At 50.6% G+C, this 11,190-nt stretch overlaps 1 protein-coding gene across 13 annotated transcripts in view; it reads left to right on the top strand.

Moving 5' to 3' along the window:
• Window positions 1–11,190, top strand: part of EPB41L1 (erythrocyte membrane protein band 4.1 like 1) — a 109,690-nt gene that overhangs the window by 38,843 nt on the left and 59,657 nt on the right. The gene's annotated exons all lie outside the window — the stretch shown is intronic.

The following is an 11,190-nucleotide window of genomic DNA, read 5'->3' as shown; positions in this document are numbered from 1 at the left end:
AGAGGCGACTGTGTGCCCGCCTGCCCACCCATTCCTCCATATGGAGCCTGCGGCAGTGGCGGCCTGTGCCAGCCTCCTCTCTGAGCCACTGTGGCCCAGGGAGGCTCTGCCAGCTCCGTGCAGAGATGAAGCTGGCTTCTGCTGGCCAGTCTGAGGTCATGCCTGCCTGCTGATCCCATGTACCAGATTTGTGTATGTGCAGAGCATGGTTCCTTGAGGGGCCCCTCAAGGCAATCCTGGAGAAGGAGATCAGTGCAGGGGGCATGATTCCTATTAAACCCTTCCTGGGCCACATGGCCATTCCCTGGGCCCAGGTCTGTGAGCTTCATGGAGGACTGCTTCCCAGAACCGGCATGAGTGGAATACTTGGTCCTGTAGTCCTCACTCAGTAAATATTGAAACGTTGAATGAGGCCTAGAGAGGAAGAATGACTTGTCCAAGGTCACAGGCAACTGGGTGAGAGAGCCAGCACTAACGTACCCAGCTCTTCTAACTGGTTTGGGGTTTTTGCAGCCCAAATGCCTGCTTCTGTGCTGCTACGGCTGTTCCATACGCAGGACTCTGATGGGCTGGGCATTGTAGCCTGGAGCCTGAGTCTACCTCTTAGGAGGTGCCTTCCATTGGTCTCCCAGCCCTTGCCCCCAAAAGGTGAGAAGGAAAGAAAGGTCAGGCTGCCTCACAGATAATGGGCCAGGGCTGAGGCATAGGCGGCTGGTAGCCCTGGTCCCTCTTGGGAGGATGCAGAGCCAAGAGGATGCTGGTGCCCAGGCAAGTTCTGGGTCTGAGCATGCGGGGGCAGTAGAGAGGGTCTCCTGACTAGGCCGGCTGAGGTAGGAGGTGCCTCTGTGTTTGCTCCAGCATGGGTGTCCTTGTGAGCCTCTTGGGCTTCTGTGTCCCCATTTATAAAAAAAGGATAATAGGGGCTTCCCTGGTGGCGCAGTGGTTGAGAGTCCGCCTGCCGATGCGGGGGACACGGGTTCGTGCCCCGGTCCGGGAAGATCCCACATGCCGCGGAGCGGCTTCGCCCGTGAGCCATGGCCGCTGAGACTGCGCGTCCGGAGCCTGTGCTCCACAACGGGAGAGGCCACAACAGTGAGAGGCCCACGTACCGCAAAAAAAAAAAAAAAAAAAGGATAATAATTTTTATCTGGAGTAATACCAATGATTACACAATCAGTGTGAGGACATTTATTGAGCATTTACTGTATGCCATGCACTGGGACAGTAAGTGCTTTGCATTACCTCACAGCAACCCTGACAAGTAGGTGCTATTATTATCTTCTTTTTACAGATGAGTAACTAAGGCTCAGAGAGATCAAGTTACCTGCCTGAGGTTACACAGCTGGAAAGTGGGTGGTTGAGTCCAGAACCCCTCTCTCTACCATGGCATTGTACCTGGGGCAGTGTCTGGGAATACCAGGCCGGTGTCCAGCAGAGCCAGACACCTGATGTGCCAGGGCTGGTCCAGGTGGAGAGGTCTACGTGTTGGATCTTGCGAGGCAAGGGCGGCTCTGTGGCCCGAGTGCTCCTGTGGTCCTGAGGGATGGGGGCAGAGAGGTACTGGCTGGGAGCCTGAGAGAGGGGTTGGCTGTGGCTTTCTGCTTCCTGGCCAGGATCCCCCGGAAGTGGGGAATGCTGTGGACTCCCTGCTCCCATTGGCTACGAGGGAAGACTGGTTGGCTCTGAGGCTGGTTGGCCCTGACACTCACCCCTGCCACATTTGATAGGAACCCAGTGACCAGAAAATGCAAGGGAGGGAATGCAGGGGCACCAGCTGGGACTGTGAAGAGGAGGCCCTGAGGGGAGGGGACGGAGCGTGGGTGGGCCGGTGGGGGTGGGAGCACGCTGGCACTGCTTCCTTTGTGGGCGGGAGGCTTGTGGGTAAGAATAGTCGCAGCCAACATTTATCGAGCACTTACTACATGCCAGGCACCTGCTTTAAGGGCTTAACTCATACAATCTTCCAAAACCCTTTGAGGTAGGAATTCTTCTTCCTCCCATTTTACAGATTGAGGGAACTGAGGCTTAGCCAAGAAAAGACAGTTGCTCAAGGTCACACAGCTCGGTCGGTCGTTGGGGAGCCAGGATTCAAATCTAGGCAGTGTGAGTCAGAGCCACATTCCTGATGGCAATGCGAGCTGCCCACAGTTTCTTCTCAGAGGTCATACTCAGTTTTGTTCAATTTGAAAAATATTCCCTGAGTACCTCCTGCAGGTCGTATATGGCCTCTGGGGAAGCATCCTCTCCTCAAGGGTCTCCCAGTCTAGCCTAGAGAGACACGGACATGACACAGGGGAGGTAAAGGAGGTCCTATGGCCTATCTCAGCGTGGATTCCTATTCTGGTGATCAGGGGAGGCTTCAAGGAGATTGGGGCCTTTGTGCTGGGCACCAAAGGCCAAGTGGAATTTTGATAGCTGTGGGGGTAAGGGCACCCACTCCCCTGGATCAGAGGGGAGGGAAATAGGGGTGTCTTTGAAGAATGGGCAGTCTGGTGTGCATGCAGGAGATGGTGCAGGGAGCTGGGGGGTGCTGGGAGGTGACTCAGAGTCAGCTTGTGTTTGGGTCTTTGTCAAAGCTCTGGAATCTGCGGGACCTGAGTTCTAGTCCCAGCTCCACTGTGTACTAGCCACGTGCCCTCGGGCTATCACTTAGCTGGTCTGAGCCTCCGCTTCCTCATCTGTCAAATGTGGACAAACACACCTATCTGATTGAGACCACATTAGGGTTGTTACGTAAAGGACCTAGAGCAGTGCTGGCACACCACAGGGGCACAGCTAACATCAGTTCCCTCCCCCTTTAGTCTCGCTCAAATGTCAGACACAGGTGTTTCCACTTGACAAGGAGCCTGGAGGCTGCCGGAACCTTTGCGGGTGTTTGGTCTGCACTGGGGCACGCGTTTGGGGCATGACAGAACCATGTCTGGGAAGGTCCCTTTGGCGACTGTAAAGGACCATAAGTAACGGGTGGGCTCGGCCTTGCAGGAAAAACATCTGCACTGTGGGGCTTCTCTGGTGGCGCAGTGAGTGGTTGAGAGTCCGCCTGCCGATGCAGGGGACACGGGTTCGTGCCTCGGTCCGGGAGGATCCCACATGTCACGGAGCGGCTGGGCCCGTGAGCCATGGCCGCTGCGCCTGCGCGTCCGGAGCCTGTGCTCCGCAACGGGAGAGGCCACAGCAGTGAGAGGCCCGCGTAACACCCCCCTCGCAAAAAAAAAAAAATCTGCACTGTGGACCTCGAGGGCTGGCGAGGAAGGAAGGTGGAAACCGCACTGAGATGTCCCCTGGAGTGGTTGGGGGAGGAGCAGGTTGGGGTGGGGGTCATGCATTTGGTTTGCAGCCTCATGAGTTTAAGATGAAGGACTGGTCTCCCTTCAGTCATTCCAAAGGTTGTGCAGCGTCTTTGTGCATCTGGTGTTTTTTTTTTTCTTTTTGCATAATTTCCTTTGGATGAATCCCCATCAGACTTCTCCCATAATAGTAGCAAATTGGGACTAAGTGCCCGACAACAGGAAGATGATTGAGAACGTTTGGGAACATCCAGTGGATAAAATAATATGCAGCCGTGAACAGTCACAGAAATACTTATGGAGTTGTGCACTTGTGAAGCTCCTTTGCATCCTTTCTTCATTTCATTTCATGTCCCTGTGACAGAGGTGGGATGGAGGTTAGAGCCTTCCCGTGCATGAAGAGATTCAGGCTAGGCTCTCATCTCTTTGAGGGCAGCGTTCATGTTTTCTTCATTGTTCTGTCTTCGGCGTGTGGCTAAGTGATTTGCAAATGCTTGTCTGGTGAAAGAATTGATTGAGTGGACAAAGCAGAGGGGAAGTGACTTGTCCAAGGTCATGCAAGTAGGAAGACCCAGGACCTGGGTCTCCTCATCTCTACTTGCTGCATTCTTCTCACTCACCACTCAGTACCTGGGAGGGGAGTAGGATGGAGAGGTTCGCAGCGAGGACTGTGGACAGACCAGGGTTTAAGTCTAGTTTCTGTCCTTACTGACTGTGAGGTCTTGGCAAATCAGTTCATCTTCTTAAGCCTCAGTTTCCTCATCTGTAATATGGATTGTCCAAGTACCTGCTTTTAAGCTTGTCGTGAAGACTAAGTGATTTTAGGTTTAGGCATGTCAAATTCTTAGCATGGGAATTCTAGCACATTCTAGCATACAGTGAAGCACCCACAAATGTTAGCTGTGTAATAATGATGATATAATAATGTGGAACTATTTCTGATACAATTAAAGTTTTTTGTTTTTTGTTTGTTTGTTTTGGCCACGCCATGTAGCATGCGGGATCTTAGTTCCCCGACCAGGGATCGAACCTGTGCCCCCTGCAGTGGAATGGAGTCTTAACCACTGGACCGCCAGGGAAGTCCCTCTGATACAACGAATGTTAAATAGAAAGAAACCCATAAAACTATGAGCACTCAGATTAAAGTGGTATAAAATTAGGTCTGACCATAGATACAGATTGGAAGAGAACAGGCAGAAATGGCATTACAGCAGGTACTGTGGGAAGTAAATGACTGATCCAAACAAACCTTTTTTTTAAAAATATTATATTTACTTTTTCTTTCTTTTTTAAACCAGAATTTAAGGCCACATTTCCACTTTTATAAATTTATTTATTTTTGGCTGCGTCGGGTCTTTGTTGCTGTGCGTGGGCTTTCTCTAGTTGTGTTCTGTAGTTGCGGCGAGCAGGGGCTACTCTTCATTGCGGTGCGCGGGCTTCTCATCACGATGGCTTCTCTTGTGGAGCACGGTCTCTAGGCGCACGGGCTTCAGTAGTTGTGGCTCGTGGGCTCTAGAGTGCAGGCTTAGTAGTCGTGGCGCACGGGCTTAGTTGCTCCACAGCATGTGGGATCTTCCCAGACCAGGGCTCGAACCCATGTCCCCTTCATTGGCAGGAGGATTCTCAACCACTGCGCCACCAGGGAAGCCCCCTTTTTCTTTCATTTTAATTACAAAAGACTTATGTGAAGAATCCTAATAATTCAGAAGCATATTCTCTCCGTGGCTCCCCAACCAAAATCCTTTTCTCCAGAAGTAGCCAATGATAACAGTGTGATGCGGGTCCTTCCGGAATTTTTTTCTATGCCTACATAAACATACAAACCAGAATGGGACCATAGCTTGCATTATTGTTTTACAATGTACATTTTTTCATTCTATAGGCTGACATCTTTCCCTGTCAATGTATATGAAATCCATCTCAAAAATGTTCACAATAGATATGTAATACTTTTGTAATTCATTTTTCTTTTTTTTAAAATTAATTAATTAATTAATGTATTTTTGGCTGTGTTGGGTCTTCGTTGCTGCATGCAGGCTCTCCCAAGCTGCGGCAAGCAGGGGCCACTCTTCTTTGCAGTGTGCGGGCTTCTCATTGCGGTAGCTTCTCTTGTTGCGGAGCTCGGGCTCTAGGCCTGAGGGCTTCCGTATTTGTGGCACGTGAGCTCAGTAGTCGTGGCTTGTGGGCTCAGTTGTTGTGGCTTGCGGGCTCTAGAGCGCAGGCTCAGTAGTTGTGGTGTACTGGCTTAGTTGCTCCGCGTCATGTGAGATCCTCCCGGACCAGGGCTTGAACCCCTGTCCCCTGCATTGGCAGGCGGATTCCTAACCATTGCGCCACCAGGGAAGCCTCTGTAATTCATTTTTCAATGGATAAACCCTAGTTCATTTGGCCATCAACAGGGGGTTGATGGACATGTAAAGTTGTTTCCAATTTTACTCTATTCGGAATAACGCTGACAATGAAATTTCCTAGTGTTTAAACAAAATCAAGTGAGAGAGATTCAGAAACTGCGAGATCACGAAGCGTTGCCAAGGAAGGTCTGCTGCTTCTCCCGTCTTCTTTCCCCTCCTCGCCTCCCTTCTCAGCGGAGCCCGGAACCCGAGGAGGCAAGGACACTGCTCCAAAGCCCATGTTTGTAACTTCAGCTCCGTGCTCCCTCTCACCAACTGCTGATTGGTGAGGTCCAAGCGAATGATGACAATAAACGGATCTTTTAGATTGTAAAGCACCCTGCATGTGGGAGAGGTTGATACTGCTGTTATTATTTCTACATCCAGAGCAACGGTAGCTTTGGTTACGTGGTTGACAGCAAGTCGGAGGTGGTGGGATGTAGCAGGATCGAGGGGGAAGGGCATGGGGCTGTGAGTCAGCAGACCTGGGTCCACATCCTGGCTCTACTCAAACTGAGTAGTTGTGTGACCTTGGCCAGCTGAGCCTGCCTGGGGAATAAACCTACCTATCTCGGGTGACCCTTGTGGAGCTCACAGGAGACGAAACCTGGAAGCTCATTGTCCAGCTCTCAGAGGATGTCCCACCAGAGGGAGATCTCTGTCTGCCTTTGCAGTCTTCAGTGTGGTCCAAGTGGGAGGCATTTCCCCTTTCTGATGCTGTTACTCTGCAGTTCTGGGCATGTGGTCCCCGGCCTACAACTGCACGTCAGTCTGTGGCTCCGCGGTGGCACGTGAAACCTTTGGGCAAGCAGCCAGTGCTGACGGGTGGCAGCCTCTTCACGTTGCTTGGTTTTATTTAATGCGGTGCCCATGGGTACCGCAGGCCTCTGACAAATTGCCGTCTCCCCACTGCCGTGTGCGGACCTGAGCATCAGTGGGGATGACTGCAGGCCCAGCTCCTGTTTCCACGCCTCTGACTCCATTAGGGGACCGGCTGGTAGGGCGGCACAGTCCCCCTCCTCCCTCCTCACAGGCGGTCATTTCATTCATGTCCACCGGGAGATTGTCACTCAAGGAAGTGAATGTTCCGTACTGGGGAGATCCTGGTGGCAATTACCATTATCCCCAGAGGGGAAGGAGAGTAGGCTCTCTCTCTCTCTCACGGCGTTTTTTCTTTTAATTCTTTTCTTTTTCTTTTCTGACTCCTAAGTAATACATGCTCATAGTAGAAAAATTGTGTAACACAGAGAACCCCCTTTAAAAAGCCCCCAAAATTCCTGCTCTAAGGGAATGGTATTGTTAACCTTTGAGCCTTTAGACTCAGAACTCAAGATGAGAATTTCTAATATTTCTTGAGCACTAACTGTGGGTTTTGGCATGTAAGTGCTTTACGGGCATGGTCCGATTCTGTTTTCATAGTAAACCTGTGAAGTGGGTGAGATTATCATCATGATTTTACAGATGAAGACACTGAGTCACAGGGAAGTTAAGAGAGTGTTCAAGGTCTCCAGCCTCCTATTTTATCCTTAACCACTAGACTAGACTGCCTCTTCCCGATTGCTCCTCCCCTCCCTCTCTAATTCGTATATCTATTTAGGGTCAGGTGGTGTATCAGTCAGATTCTGGCAGAAAACAGAATTCCACTCAGATGCTTCAACTTGGAGAAGTTAATAAAGCTGCGAGCAGGGTTAAGGGAACCCACAAGGGGTACCCGCAAACTCACAGTGACAGAAGCTGTTACCTCCCTTTGGCCTGAATGAACAGAGGGAGGGAATAGTGTTACCAGAATTCAGCGATGGCTGGGCCTGTGCAAGGAGCTGTCACAGAGGGGGGGTTCAGCCACCACCAGAACCACAGGAAGGGCAGTTGGGAAGATATACCCCTGTCCCTCTCTGCTTCCACCCTCTGACCTCCTGCCAGTGACTCCCATTGGCCAAAGGCAATCAGAGGTTAGCAGGCAAGGGAGTTCAAAGGGTAGTCCAAGGGCTCATCCTCCCGCTTCTTTGAGCAGGGCATGGTTCTAGGGGTGCAGATGAGGACCAACAGCCCAGGAGATGGTTGTAGGGGGACGGGGAAGATGTACTCCCTGGTTTCCCCCAAAGAAAGAAGGATTATCCTGGTAACTCTGATCATTGAAAACATCATTCAGAACAGAAGAATCTCACTTTCTGCCTAGCATTCTCTTTGTTTTGGTGTTTTCCACACCCTGTCCATTTCTTTCTCTCTCCACTCCTTCCTACCATTAGTTCCTACCTGGTTCAGCATTCCCACAAACACCTGGGTAGAAGTCGTCAGTGTCTCAGCTTTAGAACAGAACCTTCCTGGCTAGGGAGTGATTGTTCATGCCCATGGGCACTCGTGGCTGTGTGTGCCCCCATGCTGTTTCATTGCTACGTGTATGTATGCAAAGGCACACTTCCGGTACACATGTCGTAAACATCTGTGATATACTCTCCCTTGTCTTTAGCGTGACTGTAACTTTTGTGTTTCAAAGTCCTTTTGTTCTCTGAAACATCCTTGCTCTACACAGCCCTGCTCTGAAGTGGGAGGACAGGAGCTCTCGTCATTATTTGACAAATGGGGAAACTGATGCTCAGAAAGGGGAAGTGACTCACCCAAGGCCCATCAGATAGGAAGTGGCAGAACTGAAACAAGAAACAGTGGTCCCGATTTTGAATTCAGCTCTTCCAAGTGTATTTGCCTTTCAATCTTGGGAAGTTTTTCCTTAGCCAGCTTCACCCCTGGGAGAAATTATTCAGCACGAACCCCCTGAGGCTGCTGAAATGTCATGTAGTGGGATGGACTTTGAAGCCAGAGAGACTTGGCACACCTTATGACCTTGGGCAAATCGGTAGACCTCTTTGGGTCTCTGTGTCCTCATCAGTAAAATCAGGAGGAAAATAATCAGGAGTTTGGATGGAAAAGTCAGCTGCGTAAGGTCTGATAAGTTGTCAGGACAGGCTGGCTGGCTGGTAGCCAGAAAGGCTCCCGAGGTGAATGCAGCCCAGGTCTCTAGACTTGTCTCATTGGTGTCCCATCCACCCATCACCCATGTGTTTTTCCATTTATCCATCTACCCATCCCTCTGACTCCAGACTCCCTGGGTTTGAATTCTGACACTATTTACTGGCTGCGTGATCTTGGGCAAGTTACGTCACTTCTCAGTGCTTTAGTTTCTTCTTTTGTAAAATGGAGATGTTAAGAGTACCTATTATAGGTTATTATGAAGATTAAATGAGTTAATTGATGTAACATGCTTAGATCAGTGCCTGGTAAATAGCAAACTCTATAAATGTTAGCTTTATTGTTGTTATTTATTAAGAACTGCGCTAAGCCCTGGGGAAAATGGCAAATGAGACAGATAAATTTTTTTTTTTTTTTTTTTTTTTGGGCCACGCTGCACAGCTTGTGAGATCTTAGTTCCCTGACCAGAGATCAAACTCAGGCCTCCTGCAGTGGAAGCGCAGAGTCCTAACCACTGGACCGCCAGGGAATTCCTGAGACAGATAAATTTTTGTCTTTGTGGAGTTTATATTCTAGAGGAGAAATAGAAACAAATAAGTCAGTCAGTCAATCAGTATAAGTTCCGTTTGTGAACTTATGAAAAAACCAAACCCGGCATGCTTGCTTCATGGGAACAGAGTTTCTGTTCGAGGGGCGATGAAAAATTTTGGAAATAGGTGGCAGTGGTTGTTGTACAACATTGTGAATGTAATTAATGCCCCTGAATTGTTACACTTAAAAGTGGTTAAAATGGTTAAAATGGCAAAAACAAAATAAAGCAAAACTGAAAAACCAGCTATAACCAAAAAAAAATAGAAGGAGGGACCCACTTTAGACAGAGTGGTCAAGGAGCACATAGATTGAGATCTGAAAGGTGAGAGATGTCAAGAGACAGGGGACAAGTCCGCTGTCCCTGCAGAGGGACCATTAAGGGCAACCCCAAGACAGGGGCAAGCCTGGCGTGGCTGAGGTGCAGACAGAAAGCCAGTGTGACACCGTCATCACAGTGATGGTGGCAATAGGGGTGGGGAAGTAGTGGGAGCTGAAGCAGGGGCTGTGTGCAGGGACTCGGAGCTTTGATAAAGAATTTCTGTTTTATTTTGATGGGAGGTCATTGGAGGTTTTTTTTTTTTTTTTTTTTTTTTTTTGCGGTACGTGGTTCTCTCACTGTTGTGGCCTCTCCCGTTGCGGAGCACAGGCTCCGGACGCGCAGGCTCAGCGGCCATGGCTCACGGGCCTAGCTGCTCCGCGGCATGTGGGATCTTCCTGGACCGGGGCACGAACCTGTGTCCCCTGCATCGGCAGGCGGACTCTCAACCACTGCGCCACCAGGGAAGTCCTGGAGGTTTTAAAGAGGGCATCCAATGGAGGTTTGAAGAAATCCTTCTGGCTGCTCTGTGGAGAATAAACCCTAAGAGGGCCCGAGTGGCTACAGGGAGGCCATGGAAGAGGTAGGGCAGCCATGCAGGCAGGAGCTGAGAGTGGCTTGGACCTGGACGGAAGTGGGGATGGAGAAAAAGAACAAATCCAATTTACTGGGCTCAGAGATGCTGAGTCATGCGAACCCTGGTGGGACAGCTTGATGTATAAACCGGTCGATTCATTTTTAATGAGAGGTACAACTGCAAGCCAAGTGGATGTTGCCTCTTCTGGGCAAGGACACCCTCCCCCTTCAGGCCACCGAGATGGAAAGCCACAGCGTCTGAAGGCTGCTTAGTGACTCCGGAAGGCAAACCCGGGGATCCAGCCAGTGGTTGCAATGTTGAAGAGCATCAGAGGCTGACAGCCTGCTGAGCTGGCCCCAGAGGGGGCCAGGCAAGCATGCTGGGCCTCACTGGGCCCCTCTCTTCCAGACAGGGCTGGCGCAGGCACTGTCAGAATTTACCTCTCTGGCTGACCTTTCCCTTTTCTAATCCTGTGCATTTGGGTTTTCATATGTTAGTGTCATCAGTTAGGCTTTGCCAGCCTCTGTCTGTTCTGGGTGGGCACTATCCATCTGTTCTGGGTGGGCACTTCTTTTTTTTTGTTTTTTTTCTGGCCGCACCATGCAGCATGTGGGATCTGAGTTCCCCGACCAGGGATTCAACCCGTGCCCCCTGCGGTGGAAGCATGGAGTCTTGCCACTGGACCACCAAGGAAGTCCCTGGGTGGCCACTTCTAAACTCCTGCTTCGCAGACCACTCCCCACTCTGGCTTCCCATTACTGCTTGTAATTCTGGACCCTCTCAGGGTTGTTTTATTGGGTGCCGTCTTTATGTTATTTTCCTGAATCTCCATCACCCCCCTGAGAGGGAGGGAAGACTATCTCTGTTTTATAGGTGAGGTGACCTAGGCTCAGAGGAGTGAAGTCTCTTGCCCAAGGTCCCAGACTGAGCTAGTGGTGGAGCCGGGCTCCGTGTCTAGGTCTGACTGACCTGGGTCTGCCCCCTGCCTTGCTGCCCTGCATGGAGGGGTCCAGGAGATGACTGTGTATGGGGTCCCTGATGCTGGGCCTGGCCCGCAGTGGCTCA

This window comes from Delphinus delphis, chromosome 15, assembly GCF_949987515.2.
Source record: "Delphinus delphis chromosome 15, mDelDel1.2, whole genome shotgun sequence".
Taxonomy (NCBI): Eukaryota; Metazoa; Chordata; class Mammalia; order Artiodactyla; family Delphinidae; genus Delphinus; species Delphinus delphis.
Note: the sequence above shows the minus strand (reverse complement) of the source record. Positions and strands in the feature narration are given on the sequence as shown.